This window comes from Sylvia atricapilla, chromosome Z (genome assembly GCF_009819655.1).
Source record: "Sylvia atricapilla isolate bSylAtr1 chromosome Z, bSylAtr1.pri, whole genome shotgun sequence".
NCBI classification, from domain to species: Eukaryota; Metazoa; Chordata; class Aves; order Passeriformes; family Sylviidae; genus Sylvia; species Sylvia atricapilla.
This window is the reverse complement of record NC_089174.1, coordinates 51,419,759-51,436,991: the sequence shown is the minus strand read 5'-3', so window position 1 is coordinate 51,436,991 and position 17,233 is coordinate 51,419,759. Positions and strand designations below refer to the sequence as shown.

General features: G+C 38.1%; 1 pseudogene; it reads right to left on the bottom strand.

Moving 5' to 3' along the window:
• Positions 1-887: 887 nt before the first annotated feature.
• The window catches only part of LOC136373994 (3'-5' RNA helicase YTHDC2-like), a 29,600-nt pseudogene continuing 13,254 nt past the window's right edge, over positions 888-17,233 (bottom strand).

Sequence of the window (17,233 nt, the reverse complement as noted above, 5' to 3'; positions counted from 1 at the left end):
AGACTATTTCAGCTTGTCAAAGTGTGAGTATCTTTAAGGGAAAAAAAAGTTGGAAGTGGAAATATCACTGGACCAATCCGCATTCAAAAAAGTCGCATGCTTCCTTCCCTTCTGTATTTAAACTTCAAAAAGAATTCAAGAATTAAATTCAAGGATTAAAGAATTCAAAATCTAGCTTTCTCCAGCTGTCTGTTTGTATGAATATATCCTTCGCTCTTGTACTGTGCATATGGAAGTTCACCAAACAATTATGGAATCTCCCAACGTATTTGGAGACACCTGCTCTGAATTTATTTATTTTACTCAAAACCTGCATGAATGATTAATTAACATTAAACTCGTTTCTTTTGTACATTTACTGGATTGAGAGTGCTTTCAATGTAAACTCTGTGCTGTGCTATTTTAAACCCACAAGCAAGTTACATGTGGTACACTGCCTTAAACTTAATTTTGAACTTCACCACATTTTCAAATATCTGCACACTACTGTAAAAAAATCATTCGTTCACAAAAAGATTGGTGGATAACCTTATGGACATTTTTTTACAATGAGGAAACGCTGAAACAAACATAATTCCAACTTTTTTTTTTCCCACTGCTAGCTGCACATTGTGACTAAAAGCCTCAGGAGTTAGTTTCCTTGTGCCGCCACTTCCTGATCTTGGTATTGTAGGCATGCTGCTGCTTCCAGTGGTTACAGCTGATGTTTCAACAATGTCAGCTAGAAAAAATCAAAAGGAAGAAAATATTTAGTCCTCCGTGTACCTGTTCTTCCACAAGCTACCAATGACAGGACTGTAATGATATCATGTATGTTGATGCCTTTTCCTCTGTCATAAAACCAGAACGCAATACATGAAATAATACCTACCTCCATCACATTATGCTTAATCAGTTGAGTTTTTTCATTCCAAAGGAATATAGTTCCAAAGCTGCAGCAACTGCTCTCCAACTTGAGGTTCCAGCTCCTAGAAACCATCAGGAAATAGAAAAGTTATTAGCACTGCTGCCATTGTGCATATAAAAACTATTGATTACAAAATTCTTAGAAGAGGTTGCTGGTGGCCTTTCTGAAAGAGTTGTTGCTTTTGCTATCGTGTGATACATTACAACTATCTCTACAACATGAGATTGCTGTAGATCTCAACGGGAGATGGAAAACTTTCATAAGCAGTCCTGGCCTACAGTTTGTTGGGGGTTTTTTGTCTCAGGCAAAATGTCAGTTCTGGCAAAGAATGAACATTACACCACAAGAAAAGATGCACCGTACAGTTTGTGCCTTCCACAGATCATTTCCTTCTTAACTAAAGATCATTATCCTCCACATCTTTTAATTCCATGACATGCGCTACAGAATGTGGAAAGGCAGGTCACAGATAATGCAGCAGCTCTTGGTGGAATCACAGACATTATTATAAATCCCTTACTTCCGACATTGTTGAGAATCTTCAGATCTGAAGAGCCACCTAGAAGAGAAGCACTGTCACCTTCAACATGTGCTACATTCCTTTCCTTGTTACACTATGCTCCTTTCCTCATTCTTACAACTGAAGAGGTTTTGGGGAAGCAGCGAAAAGACAATATAAAAAGTTTAGCTCCTGAATCTTGTAGCAAGGAGATGCTTTGGGAGGAGACTGAGCAGAATGCAAAAACTGCCACAGAGAATTCTTGTAGAAATTCTTTTCTGGCTTTTTGTAGCTGCATTTAGCTTTAACAAGTTGGAGAACACTACTAAGCCTTATTCTGCCTCCAATATCAAGATTCTCTTGAGGCTTTATGGAAAACATAAGTCCCTAATTATGAACAATTATTTGGGTATGACAAGGTATATTATCTAGGGCAACACATCTGAATCAAACAGAAAACAAACCTCCAGAAATTAAAAAAACCAACAAAACAAAACAAAAACAAACAAACAAACAAACAAACCAAACCAGCAAACAAAAAAAACCACCAAAACACAAGCAAACCAAAAAACCACCAATGAAGCTTCATTTATTCTGGAAAAATCCAGCTGACTGGATTATAACAAATCCACTACTTCAATAGTAATTCTGCATTAGGAGAAGGTACAACGTGCACCAAGGAACTGTGATTCAGATTAATACGTACGTAAGCACAGTTGCGTTCACGGCTGAACAAGCTAATGAACAAAACACAGTTCTACCAAGTAAAGAAGATTTTAGAAGAGAGTAACTACCTGGCCATCTCTGCTTATTTGTACTTTCTTATTGTCATTCCAAGGGTTGAGCAAATGATGTGCAAACCGAAAAGGAATGCTTTCTTTCCGGATCCACTTCACTTTAAATACTCCTCCGAATGCAGCAGATCCCCAGTCCTGACTTTTCTCATATCCTATTGTTGAACTCATTCTAGCAAAACCCTGAAAATAAAATTTAAATATGAAACAACAGGCAGAATGAGATCACATCTATTTATGCTGCAATTAAAGAAATGAGTGGACTTCATATGAAACTTTCCAATTAGTTTTAAAGGGATTCAAACACTTCACCCACATGAAGCTGGATTGTCCAAAATATTTACACCTAGAAAGTTATAAGTATCATTTGCTTTTTTCTACTTCAAAGATACCTTCTAGAACTTGACCACAAAAGATGTCTTTCAATTCATCTCTCACAATTCAAGGCATTTTTTAAGCTTTGCAACAGAGGTAGAAAAGCTGTTGTAGAAACATTCAAAATGCAGGGTATCAAGATGAAGGCTCTATGTCCATTAGCTATCCCTCATTACTTTTACAAATTCTTTCAAAAATCCATTCCTTCCTTCCTTCCCCCCTCCCTCCCTCTCCTTCCTTCCTTTCCTTCATTCCCTCTTTGTTAACAAACTATCACATATACAATTAAAAGTGGGGAGCTGTTCTCCAAAGAAATAAGTCAGAGCTGCTTGAAGTCCCTTCTGTAATGAAGCTGAAAGAAATTCCAACAACACAAGTATTCAGAAATTTAATGAAAGAAACCACAAATCCAAGACTGCATCTAACTCACTTAAGGACATCCTTTAAACACACACACACCCCAAACAAACCAAAAATAAACCCACTCCTCGCACAGTGTATCAACTGCTCAGACAAATTTACTCCAGTTATGACTTAGGAGTCCAAGAGACGCAGCGCACTGCCTCAAGTTACCAGCACACACTGCTGCTCTAAGTCATGCAGTCCTAGACAGCTCAAGCCTTAAATGAAAAGCAATGAAAATTAATAAAAGGAACAAAGGAAAAATACAGCTGTAAAGTAGAGACACCTGAGGCAAGAGAACAGAAGGAATGTTAATCTCACGTTCCCGTGAAGATCCATTCAGTGCATTGTCAAAACTGGAAGGGCAGGGCAACATAATGCACCTACATCCTGACTTCACTGTGTCCTCCCCTCCAAGCTCTCTTGTCTAAGAGCACCGACACAACAGCCCAGTTTCACATTCAGCTGCCACGCTGAAAATTGCTTTCCAATATGGCATTTGCGTTTGCCCAACCACCATACAGATATGTACTTTTCACCACAGTCCTTCACTGCAACCACCAAGATCTCTGTGTTTGGACTGGTTCATTACATTTTAAGTTCAGCTGACTTCTATTAATAGTTCATAACATCTAAAGAGATAAATAGAACTCTCTTTACTTGGAACAATGGAGTTTAGCAGGCTCTACAACAGTTAACCTGCAACTTTGCACAAGCAGGTCAAGTCTTTACCTTTAAACTGGCCACAAATTTTTCAGCAAATTGTTGACAAATACCTCACTAAATGTGAACTCAAGACAGCTCTGGAAGAAACATGGCCATGACCTTCCCACTTTCCCAGCTCTGAGAAACTACAGTTCTAGCAAAACAAGTTTTATTACAATTTCCACTGAAGACATACGAGTTTCCTGGCTTTAGAAAGCTGTGACTTCATTCTATCTTCTTGTTCACTTACAACATTTATTTGGCATGCAGAGAAAAAAGGCAGCAATCCCCTGCTTTGTATGGATTCATTTGTTCCACTGCTGCTGTTTTAAAGCATTTATGTAGGGTAGAAACATTATTCTGACTCATTATGTTTGGAGGCAATTTAGTTTTATCCTTTGAGGGGGAAACTGAGTTCATGAAAAGCAACTATTTTGGAGAAGAAGAAAGTATTCCTCCCAAGCAACCAGAGACATTGGCACAATACCCTACTTATTACAAAGTCAGGAGTCAGAAGCAAAGTCAGAAGCAAAGGCCTCCATACTACACACAGCTATTTGCTGCACTCAATCATCAAGTGCCACCAACAGCTGGTATCAGCTAAAGGCTCACCTGGAAGTGTCCAGACCCTTGAACAGAAAATATTAAGTAAACCGTGTTGCTTTTCCAAAAGGCTCTGTTCAGTTTTTGTTCATTACTTGGTGTAGTGGACCATACACCCTTCTGCTGAGAAATCTCAATGTTCTGCAAGTTACTGCTTTTCATTATAAAGTACCGAACCGGCACATTTTGTCTTGGTGAAGGTGATTTGGAAGCCTGAAAGAATTAAATCAAATTAATAAATACAGTAAAATAAACCGGGCTTTAGCGCTGAAGTTTTACACACACACACACACACACACACACACACACACACACACACACAACCTTCACTGAGTTCTTTCTCTCCTCTCCAATATTATACAAGAAACATACTGCTCTTGTCAGAATTGACTTGAAAGTTAATTTACATCTATTTTGCATTTTTAACCGTTTTTTTAAAATTACAATTCATTCATGAGGGGCAGCAAACACAGGCCTACAAAGCCTAGTGATTAATTACAATTCTTTCAAGTGTAAGACAACTTCAGATGACAAAAATTAATCACCCTAGACTGTAGCCTGAAGGGCACTAATTGCATGTCCATTCTCAGGAAACAAATTTTCTTCCTGCAACACTGGCTGAATTAAAAAAAAAAACAAAACACAGAGAGAGTTATGAAAATAACCCCACTAAAAATATATGCTTTCTTATATAACCATCAAAAAAGCTTGCCAAGCAGTCATAATGAGGCAGATAACACAAAGCTTTAACAGAATCAGTACCAGTGTATGTTATAATAGAAACAGGTGAAGACAGAATCCACAGAGTTCAGACGTCCATGTACTATATACACTATTACTGTTTGTTATACCAAGTTTCAAAAAAAACCCAAAACCAACAAACCTCCCCTCAAAATCGGACTTTTTTTCTACTTTGAATACCTTTACTTCAGAAGTCTGCAAAGAACAGCAGTTTTACTCTATTAAAGTAGTATAATAAGGATACTTATACCTGATTTTCAATTCCAAAAAAATATTAGGCAGTTTTTAACAATAAAAATCTAAGTTAGGTTCTTAATTTATCAATACAGTACCTGACAGTTGCTGAAAGATATCAGCAAGACATTCTATTAATTTTGAAGAGCAGGGTAATATGCTGATGAGAGCCGTACCTTTCCGCATACTGGAGAAGATGGACTAGCGCAGCGGCTAGGGAAGCTACTCCTGTCTGCAGACTTCACCAATGACTGATCTGACCTGTCATCTGAAGTTTGGCTGGAGCACAAAATACTTCTTTGTTTGTACTTCTTTGGCTGATGAAGTCTGGGACAAGCAGATCTCATCAGAACTCTAAAAAGTGAAGGCAGATGATACATGACAGACAGTGAGTTTTGCAAGAAGTCACAGAACAATTTATATCTACATATCAGGATGACCACATATATTAGAGTAATTCCAGAACATATGAAACAGTACATAAGAAAGCATGCATTCATTCTGAGTGTTATGGTTAGACCTCTTCTGCTACTTCCCAAAGAGCAAACTCGTGGACACTATTTCTGACTGCTCTCCCAAACAGCCAGCATGTATATGGAATAGTTCTCAATGAAATCACAATAACAACACACCATAGGACAGCATCAAAGCTTATAGCTGTATTTATGTCTTTCTTTCTTTTTCTTCCTTCTTAAGACTAGCAGAATTTCAAGGATGCTTTTAGAGGTAAATAAACTGCAAGCTACAGTCTCTGGAAGATCTCAACATCTTACTTTTCAGCATTAGAGGAGTCAGACAATTCAGTTTCTGCTGTACTTCTCCTGGTGTTAGTTGGCTTCCATGTAGATGCTAAAAGACGATCTTCGGCAGCCACAGGTCTTGGCCTCTGACCAATTCCTGAAGGCTGCTGCAAACCTGCAGACTGTTCTTCAGCAGTTAGAACAGCTACAACTGCTCTTACAGTTGCTTCATCAACTTGAGACCACGATTTAGAAGGAGCTCGCATACGACGCAGAAATAAGCTGTGCCACTTTTGTCTGAGTTGCAACAGCAAACCAGCAGCCTGCAAGGAATTTCAGTTCTGTTAAAGACTAACAAAAACTAGATCAGTTGGGCAAAGGCTACCCTACACCTTTCCTATCAGGCAACAGCTGGCATTCTGGCAAACCGAAAGGCAACACTAAGGTCTCGTGGAGGCGAAGAAAACCTCACATTTAAATTAAGCTGTTATGTTTTTATTCCTCAGCTCCAAGATAATTTCTAAAGCACTTCATGCTGCACTGCACAAAACTTAAAATTTCTGTTGGCAACACAGAGGATTATTCCTTTTTCACTTCAAAAATTTATCCTCTCTTTAAAAGCAGTCTTTTCACATCTAATGCCTTTCCTGCCACTTCAGTTTGTATTTATGGGATCTTTAGACAAACTTGATGGAAAAAACCTTTGGTTACTCTACCTTCTAACACACTCCGAGCTTCACAATAACCGGAACAGTTGTTATCTTCAAGGGCTGGGGCTTTTTCCGCTTTTTATAAAATCTGACAGCAATTTTCTTGCAGCAGCTTCAGGTGTTCCATTTTAGTCAAGCAACTTTAGTCATCCTCCCAGAAAAGGAAATACACAATGTGCCATTTTTACTGTTCTCTCAACTCCTGCTCAAATTTTGGCTAACCCAGATCAAGCTAAGGTCATGTGTGCTGGGAGCACCACACAGCCAATACAGGGGACCACAAAGAGCAGAAGGGCCATTATGCAGCCACTACCGCCTGCAGCTTGGTGTTCCCTGAAGCCATTTTCTTTTGCCTGGCAGTTTCTTTAGAATCTGCTACCTTATGGAAATGGATCAAACTTATAAAACATCAGCTGACCCAAAGTGCCTCTGAGGCAGATCCAACAGCAGCTGACTGCTGAGCCTTTCTTGCTTCCCAGTGTGATAGGTGGGACAGCTGCATCATGACAAAGGAAGGAAGGATGAGCATTCTTGCAGTTGGCTAGGTAGCTAATTCTTTCTTCCTTTTTGCTCACAGGCGCAAGATTTGAGAGTTATGGGTTGTTACAACCCATAGGACGCCCTGTAACTTGGATGTTGAATATGTGAATTCACACAACTGAGTAGCCTGGGCAAAAGGAGATTGGGTCCCTGTTGGTACATTTTTAAAAGGTTAACTCATTCAGTATGTTTTCCTGTAAACTGGAGAGACCTGAACGGATCACAGCAGCCATTCTTACAGTACATTTTTCATTATCCAGCTGTTCTAGGAATCTTTTTAGGATGGTATGGCATAAATATTCTTCTGCAAAAAACAAGCATGGAAGTGATAGATTACATACTTCAGAGTCCAGCTTGAGGTGGAGCCATTCATCCAGCTTCAGCAGTGATACATTAGAAGTTTTTCTGTCCTCCATCTCACTGTCACTGCTATCACTGGATACCCTGTCTCCTGAATTAAGTGTAAAAGGTGCATTAACATTTCCACATTATTTACACTTGCATACAAAAACTTGAACATTACTGTATTACCAGCAATAAGCTGATTCTCTTCTGAATTTTCACTTAAAATGTAAACATTTGTAAGCACACTTTTGCATTTCTGCATCTACGCCCCAGTGAAGGTCTTTGCTTCAGCTAGGAGAACAAGTTCCCTAAGTTCCTCTTAAGGGCTCTGTTACATAACACCCCCACTGATGTGATCTGACCCTTTCATGTACCTTCATCATTAACAATCTGTTATCAAACTTTTGCTAGAAGATGTTTGTAAAACCACACATTGCTCTATGCTTCATACCTTAGTATATATATTTAAAGTCCCATTAAGAAAAAAAATATACAAACACACACATCTACTTAGGATTCCTTTTTCTTTTTCAAAGTCCAAGTCAATCGGCATTAACATTACTTCAAGGGTATCAGTATTGCAGCAAGTCAGGAAAGTCAGCTTGGACTCACTTCAGTTCAAACTAATATTTCTACAGAGCTGACAACAGATTATTTTTGCTTCTATTCTTACAGCAGTCCATTTAAATATGAAACAAAAAGGAAATTTTAATAAATTCTCTACTACTTCTAGCTAATAATATGGTTAATTGACTTTAAAACTTATCAGTAGAAAACAACCTTTAAAATGCATGTGTCAACTGGAAGCAATATGGTTACCTGACACGTCAACTCTTAACTACATTATTCTGTTTGAATCATCTGCCTCAAACATCAGATAAACTTGGCTGTAGAAAAAATAATCTACATACTACACTTCTCAAAGTCTCCTGTAAGTCTCTGAACAGTTTGGTAGCATTTTTAATTTTTTTAGAAACTCTACTGTAGTTTCTGAGACTCCAGAACCATGAAAGTTACGAACTTACAAGGATTCACAAAACTCAAGACATTTGTTACACAGCCTCTAAATTACTCCTGAACAGCTACAGGAACTATATCTAGCTCTGTTGTTTTAAGGATTCGTCAAAATAGACCTTGAAAAATAAGTTTTCCAAATCACGTACTAGTAAAATACCAAAGCAAACATTCCAAATCCAGACTTCAGTATACCTTGACAGGATGAAGATGCCTGTAAAGCATTACTTGGTAACCTAGCTGGTCCACAGAAGAGAGCCACAGTGATGGGAGTTACAACAGAACAGCACCTGATGTTTGCTATCCTGTGAGCTCTCGTCATTTCGTCATATATCAGCCAGTCTGTAGGGAGTGCCTCAACAGCTGCAGCTTGGCCATTCACTGGGGGAATCTGTGCAGGAGCAAACAAGACTAGGCTCTTTTATCCTCTATGTGTAACAAAAATAAATTTTAACTTACTTCTTACTTTATGCTTGTAGAAAGAAATACAGAAATATTTACATACACGAGAACAGGAAAAGCACAAGTACCTTCAACCAGACTTACAAGTCATCCTATCACCTTGAAACAAAATATTTTGCTTTAAAAGAGGATCTAAAGAAATACCAGTTTCAGAGCAGAAACCTTTTCCTCGTAACATTGAGCAGAGATTGTTACCTCTTCAAAATACTTTTAAAACAAGCTTTTTCTTTTCACTATTTTGTCTTGTTCCACTTTCAGTTAGCGGCACTAACTGAAATACTGGAAAAATAAACCAACTCCATTTTTTCATTTTATCACCTGCCAGAAAAAATATTTTTTAAAAGTTCCACGTGGCTTTACCTTTTTATACTGCGGTTGACTAAGAACAGAGGTAGGATGAAATCGCACTTTCTTCTCCTTTGGTGAAGTTAAAACCAGGCTCGCTCTGTCTACATGCACAAGATTGGGATACATCCCAGCCACCAAGGCAGCCTTAACTACAGCCCAGTTTTCAGAGTTAGCATTAACATCTCTAATATCAGCTGCTCCTCTGGCTCTAACAAAACCTGAAGAAAGAAAGAGGTCAAAACTATCTTATATTTGCTTGTATTTAAGATCTACTCTTTTGCTTCTCAAAAGGAATTTGAAAAAAAAAAAAAAAAGAAAGAAAAAAAGTGGAATAAACTACAAATTATTTGCATTTTTCACAACTGCCAACATTAACAGCACCAAGAAGAAATCCTTATGCTGAAATCCTTCCTGGTAAGGAGTTTCATACTAACGTAGAATAGAATTCATTTTACAACACTCCTTTACAAAAAAGCATACTAGAAACTGTGTAGTTTAATTGCAACTTGCTTACAACTTGGCGTGAGTGGACCCTGCTCAAAACCTAGTATAGGTGAACTTTAAATACAGCATCAGTGAACTGTTTGTTAGCATAAAGGGCTAAGCAGGGGAAGTAACAGACACCTTTGGATAAAGGAGGAGACCTTGGAGGGCCCCAAGGCTGCCTCAAGCAGGTAATGGGCTGCCCAAACTGAGGCAGCAGAAGACCCCAGACCATAAACTGCCTTTGGATCATGAGAAGCGTGCCAGGCACAAGCAGGGCACGTGAAGATTGTGCGCAGTGACAGTAAAGGATAAAGGGATTTCTTTGTTCAGGACACGCTCCAGGGACATCCAGCTTGAGTAGAAATTAACTGACTGCCTCAGACTCTTGGCTCTGAACTCATTTTACCAACTGCCTCAGGAAAAAATTAACTAGAATGTAAAAACCCACGGAAACGCGTCCCACACTGCAAGACAACAGGATGTTGAACAATCAGGGTGCTTTCAGGTATGTCAGCTGCTCCGCAGCCACATTTTCTCACCCTAGCATCTCCTCCACGCTCAGCATGAATATGTACTGGTCTTTCTCAACTTAAGGATGGAAAAGGACCAGTGAACACTATTCTCTTTACAATTTATACACACTTAACTCTAAAATTATGTCAGAACTGTTTCCAGCCTATTTACCTGAGGCTCTAAGCTGACCAAGCAACTGTGTTCTCATTCCTACGATGATTTGCATTGTGGCTTGAGACAGGAAGTTCTTTTCACAGAAAGCTCTCTCCCAGCCATCACTGCGTGCCTTCTGCCACGCCTGCAAAGAACAATTTGTTAACATTTGACAATTAAATTCAAATATCGAAAATTTAAAAATGCATGGTTTTAAAAATTACATTTAGGTCAATAAAAAAAACCCCCAAGTAAATGCATCAAACCTGATTTTTAAATTTAACTACTAGATTTCTTTTCCCTATTCCCTAATCAAAACATAATGACAATTATGTTATTTTAAGTTCATTATGTTATTATAGAGATCAGTAGGTCAAGATTGTTACCTTAAGTTATCCACGTAACAGGATATAAAGCGGCATTTTGCTGCAACTTACAAAATTTACCCAGGTTTGAATAGATCAGACAAAATGTGTCCCTGAGAAATCTCTGAGCCCACTGTACAGGAAAGCCACAGCCAACCACTCTATGCCATTACTCTGCTGTGCCACCAGTGCTCGCCCTGAAAGGATACCTGGAAAGCCCTGAGAAGCACCATGTGGTCGCTGAAGGTCCCCGCAGTAAAACGTTTCCTGCACAGCATGGCTGCACGCTTTTGAGAGGCCAGCGTGGGCAGCACAAAGGGTCTCGGTAGGCAAGAGCACAGGCAATGGTCAGAACAGGATCCAGGCACTTCAGGACAACGGCGCACAACACCATTTTTCCGAGGTGCGGCTCCACCGGCAACTCCGTGAGGTGATAACCCAGTTCCGTGAGATCTTCCCAAGGGTCCATGGCGTCTATGGTCTGTTTGGAAAAAGAAAAAAGGTGGGCATGTAGGGACAAGGGGAAGAAGGGCAAAGAGGGCAACATTTATTTACAATGAAAGCAGAAAGACCACCAATATTGAACATCACCTAGATTGGCTCCCAAACACCAAAGAAGCAAAGAAGTCCAACTAGTTTCAAGACGGGATTTTACAGTAGTCCCTTCCTTTAACATGGAAAAACACATATACACACACAATGAAAACAAACAAAAATTCAAAGCGTCCTTAAGTAAGTAGACAAGACTTTCAGTATAATTAAAGTCAGTAGGGTATGTTACCACACCACAAATACTAATTAAACACAATTGCCATCTAAATGTATTCCTCTGCTGACCTTGAGCATTTGCAGAGCATTCTTCACAATCAAAGCTGGTGGAGGATCAGGGGCTTTCATAAGAAAGTCAACAACTGGACAATTAACTGGAGCCAGAAGTTTTGTGTGTAAACAAAGCTCCTGCAAGTTAAAAATATATCAAATAGAAAAATACTATTAACATCTGGCAAAGAGAAAATACCTACACCCCTTTCAGAGTTGTTAGTATGGTCTGGCGATAATACATTTTTTAGAAGTTGTAACTTCTAAGTGAACACACACCTGAAGCGGCATCCTTAGAAGTTCTGGAGTCTGAAATTCCAACATATTCTCAAATCGGAGCCTGCTGAAGACATGAAAACAGACACCAGGCTGACAGCGCCCAGCCCTGGAAAATAAAATTAAAATCTGTAAAATTAGAATTTCTTTTTTAAAAAAAAAAAAACAACCAAACAAAGAACAAGAAGGCCTTAGAATGCAGAAGAAGGTCTAAGAGCATGGTAATCCTGTCGTTAAAGAGGAAGTTCCTCGTATGAATTAAAAGAGTTTTTTCAGTACATTAATCATAGTTGACAGTATGGAAATTTATATCATTTTATTATTAAAAATACTTTCTGGTAATTATAATTTTAACCCTACACTGAAACATCTAGAGGAAAAAATGTAAGCTCTATCTAAATGAAGTGAAATAATTTTTTTGCTAGCTTGAGATCAATCCAAATCTCAGCCATCTTGTGCCATAAGGAATCTAAGTTGCAAATTTTTCTTCTTTCTCTTCAAATTCCCCAGTTACGAGTCTAGGTGGAAATGGCAGAATGAAGACCATACAAGACCATACAACAAGTGAATGAGGACAAATCCTCACAATTCATGCCCAGAAACCTGGAGGATAATGACAACATCATGTCTCCAAACAGGCATTTGCTGCTACCTACATGCAACTTCCCAGCCCTCACTCGCTGTGCTGGGAAGAGTATGATCATGGCCTGTCAAGTCAAGAATACTTTGGAGATGGTCAATAAGGAATTGCTGCTCAGTGTCACTTCTAAAGAAGGGGTGCCGGGTCACCAAATAAAAACTAGCAGCAGGCACTCCTTTGCCCACAGACAAGCTACTGTGGCTGCGGCTGCTACATGGCACAAAGAGGAAGTAAAAGTTCACGGGGGAACAACAACAACCTAAACCTAATGGAAGTTCTGGGACTTTCTTGAGTGCCATTTTTCTATATCTTGGGAAATTACTCCAAGAAAATACATCAAGAGCTGACTCTTCATTTACTGCAAAGAAGAAGTATTAGCCTTTGGTCAACATGATACTGGACTAGGCTAGAAACATTACCCAGTGTGGCTGCTATAGGTTTGTACTTTACCCGGAACATACAGGATGGGGGATATCTGCAGAATAAAAACCAGTATGAAGCATTTATTACCTGCCTTTTCTCTGGATAGCACTGGCTTTTGAAATCCATACCATTTTCAGCATTGTAACACAACTCAGTGCATCAAAAGACTTCTATAAAAGCAGAGCAAGGAACATAAAACCATGATTAGCCATGACACATGAAATGAAAGGTTTTAATAAGCTTTTAACAGAAGTGCTTTAAAAAGCAGAAAAAATAATTTGAACAAACAGCAGCTTCTGGCACAAAGGTATGCTCTGAAGTTACTTAAATTGAATTTATAATACATGTTTTGCATTATCTTTGCGCTACATTTTCCTAAATTGAAGTCTTCTTTCTAGTCAGTAGGTAATTTTGAGTCAACAAAAGATATGGGCTGTATTTTGAATGATTTTGAACTGAAAAAATCAGGAAAAAATACCTTATCGTATTGATGAAGGTTTTCTTCTTTGGCTCACTTGGAAATTACATCCTTACGTTCTTACATTCGACGCAAAGTTACAGAAAAATTGTATTACCATGGGAACTTCAGAAATTGGCATGTATCTCCCCTATGAAGTCCCACGTCATTTCAAAGACATATAATAGGTCTTAAACTGCCTCATTGTATTATCTCTCCTCCCCTTAACATGAAATTTGGAAATGGGCATTCAACACATCAGAAGCCATACTTCAAAACTTAATGCATTTGATTTGGACTTGACACAACAGTAGGACAAAGAGAACTCCCAGTGCTCTCTCAAGTCTAAGGAAAGATGGAGTCTAAGGAAAACTAACAGAAATTGTGAATTTAAAAAGAAAAGAAAAGATACATCAACATTTCAACCTACAATGGTTTTTAGAAGGTTTATTAATGGCTAATTAATTACAGTGTTTGCCATAAAATGAATGTCAAAACTTCACAGTGATCTTTCGTACTTAACATGCACCAGCTCCCAGCCTACTATAAAAAATAGTACACTGATCTACCTATTAAACACTACAGAATAACACCAGGAAGTTTACTTGTCACAGAAAGTTTTAACCAATCATACCTCTTTCACCTTGCCTGAGTCAATAACAAATACAACATCATTGACTGTTATGCTGGTTTCTGCTATATTTGTAGAAAGAATCTGCAAATAAAACAAGAAAACAACCAAAACTATTGTTAAAAGCAAAGACAAAAGAGATGAATACAACACCACCTGACAAAGTCTTCTAAAACTTACTATTTTGCGCACACCAGGAGGGGGACTTTTGAGCACTTTCTTCTGATCCAAAGTCTGCATATTTGAATGAAGCATGAAAACCTGATACCTAATGCAAGACAAAGAGCACATTTAAGTGTTTTTAAAAGATGCCATGAAAACCTCAACCACAGGAACAAGAGGCTTTACCTGTGAGCGTTGTCAGCAAATCTCCTGTCATCAAAAAGAATACGGTCCTTCAGGCTCACTATCTCATCATATCCAGGAAGAAATACTAAAATCGCTCCTGAAAACAAAGCAGGGTTGCAGAGCTAAGCACCAAATTCACTTAAAATATGTATCAGTAGTGTGCAGATGAGCACTTGGAAGGTTTCACCTATTCAGTGTATTCAAAACAAGGGCAGGATTCATCAAAGGCTGAATGTCCAGTCATTTACTGGGAGTGTGTTTACACTTACCAGTCTCAGAACTATGACAGATGTTATAAGTAAGTGCATAATGAGGTCCAGATCCACTTTTTCATCATCAAACTGTGATGATAAGCTGTCAACAGTTCTCTGTCCTCTGCACTAAGGGCGCTACACTTGCTCGGACCAGGGAACTTTCATCCAGGTTTCCAAATCCTGCTGAAGCACTAAAATACACAAATGCACAGACCAGAGTCAAGGCTGCTTGTTTCAGGTTTGTATTCAGCCACCCACTAAACTTTGATCAACACCAGCAAGACTACTCCTTTCAAACTTCCATTTCAAAGTATAGCGGAAAAGCACCTCCAAAATACTATTACTGTTCACTGATTTAAGTGTCATCCAACAAAGCGTGAAACTTCCATTTTTAGCGTAACTTCGATTTTCTTACTCTTTATTAAAACACAGCCATAAGTAAAGTGTCAGAACTCCAGTATAAAGACACTGCTTGTTAACCTGTTAAACAAGAAGTATTTAAAAGAAACAAACTTCCCACAGGTTTTCCTCCCATAAGCAAGCACCATGGAAACAAAAACTACACTAACAAGTGTTCTAAAAATACTGGTCTCTACAAAATGATAACTGAACTCTAACTGCAAGTTAATCAGAAACCAATTCTTGAACAACCTAGTGTAAGTGTTACTTTTTTAACATGGCTACTATGGATAGAGAAGCAATGTATAGATAAGAACACAACAGATTTGTTTCCTAAGTAAGCACCTGAAATTAAAATGGTACATGGATGAATCAGTATCTCTGCCCATTTGTGTAAGTCACCATAGCTGTATCTTGCCTAGACATATAGTCATGATAGCAATGTCCACATCAAAATAATAAAAAATAGTAATAGGAAAGAAGTCTACATCTCTCTACTAATCTTAGATTTACACAAACATGATCAATGAAATACACTCAATACAAACAAAACTTTTCTCCTTTAAAGAGCACGTTTCTCTAGCATTCCTGGTCTCAAATAAATCCTGCTATTTAGGTCACATTTTAAGGCATAAAAAGCTAAAAACTGTTCTAGTTAGAAGATAAAATGCAGATTTCCCTTCAACAGTTCCCTTCAACAGTTTTTGGAAAATAGTTATAGCTTACCTGTAGGATTCCAACAGGTCAACAACCTCTGTCTGTCCAAAACGCCTGGCCCAGTCCACAGCCATCCTGAAAGGGTACATAGAAATAATTTTTAAAGTTCTTGCTGCACAAGACACACAGCCTAAGACTCTGAATTAAAAATTCAATTTATAATTTCCAGAATACAATGTGATGAACAGAAGTTAGAAAATGTTTTGAATGACAAAATTTGCTATTGCTTACAGCAGTCTGTTAAGTCAGCAATTAGTTCAAATGTTATAGAAATTTCTTTCTCATTTGTATACTGAAAAATAAAACTATGTTTTGGTTTGTCTGTTTTTACCAGCCATTAGATGATCTGCAGTGGATATTTGCTCCCATACTGATCAGCTGCTCTACTTGACTCAAAAAGCCTCTCCCTGAAGCAATCATGAGCGCAGTTGCACTGGTTTCACTGTGCCTATAATCAACTGAGAATCACAAATAAATAGAAAAACAATTAATACAGCAAACCAAATAAAACCTCTTACTTTTTCACCTAAATGTGGTATGAATGTGGCTAATACGACATTTAAAATCCAGGCCAGAGAGAATCGGTTTTCTGACTTCATCCCACTACTCCGCCCATGTGAATTTAACACTACTTTGGACACTTTGTAACATCGTTTATAATTCAAAACATGGACAACTCAAAAAAAAAATAAATTAATGAATAGTTATTCATTAATTCTGCTGATTCTATTCTTCTGATGCAATTTAGGCATCAGAATTCAAACCTAGCAACCTTTAGAAACTGACACAAACCAACCACAGAAATTCAAATCATTTTGTTATTGTTTTTTTCTTATTTAGTAAGATGATAGACTTACCACTGACATTTTCAGTTAAAATGAGATGGAACACCTGAGCAAAGGCATCAGTATCTTTATGCAACCAGATGTCAGAAAGACAAGAATCCATTTCTTTTATTACCCATTGTTCAAGGCAATTCACATCTTTTTCAGTCTGAAAAGAAAAAAACACTATTGAAAGATGGATGTCATCCAAGACTTACCTTTATTCTCACATATTATACATGAAGAAATTCAACAGTCGCTTTTCCAAGAAACAGTCAGAAATCCAGCATTCAGGGACCACTAAAACATTTGATTTATACAATTATTACACATCTTTTATACATTTATTGTATCACATGCAAGTACTTTAAGCCATGGCAGTTCAGCGGTTTGAGCTGAAGAAAAGTTACGTACAAACTGTAACTGAAAAGCACACTTTGGCTAGAGTAGGTCATGAAAATTTTGAAAAAAATCGTCTATAAACTATGTTAATATCCTTCAAGAAATTC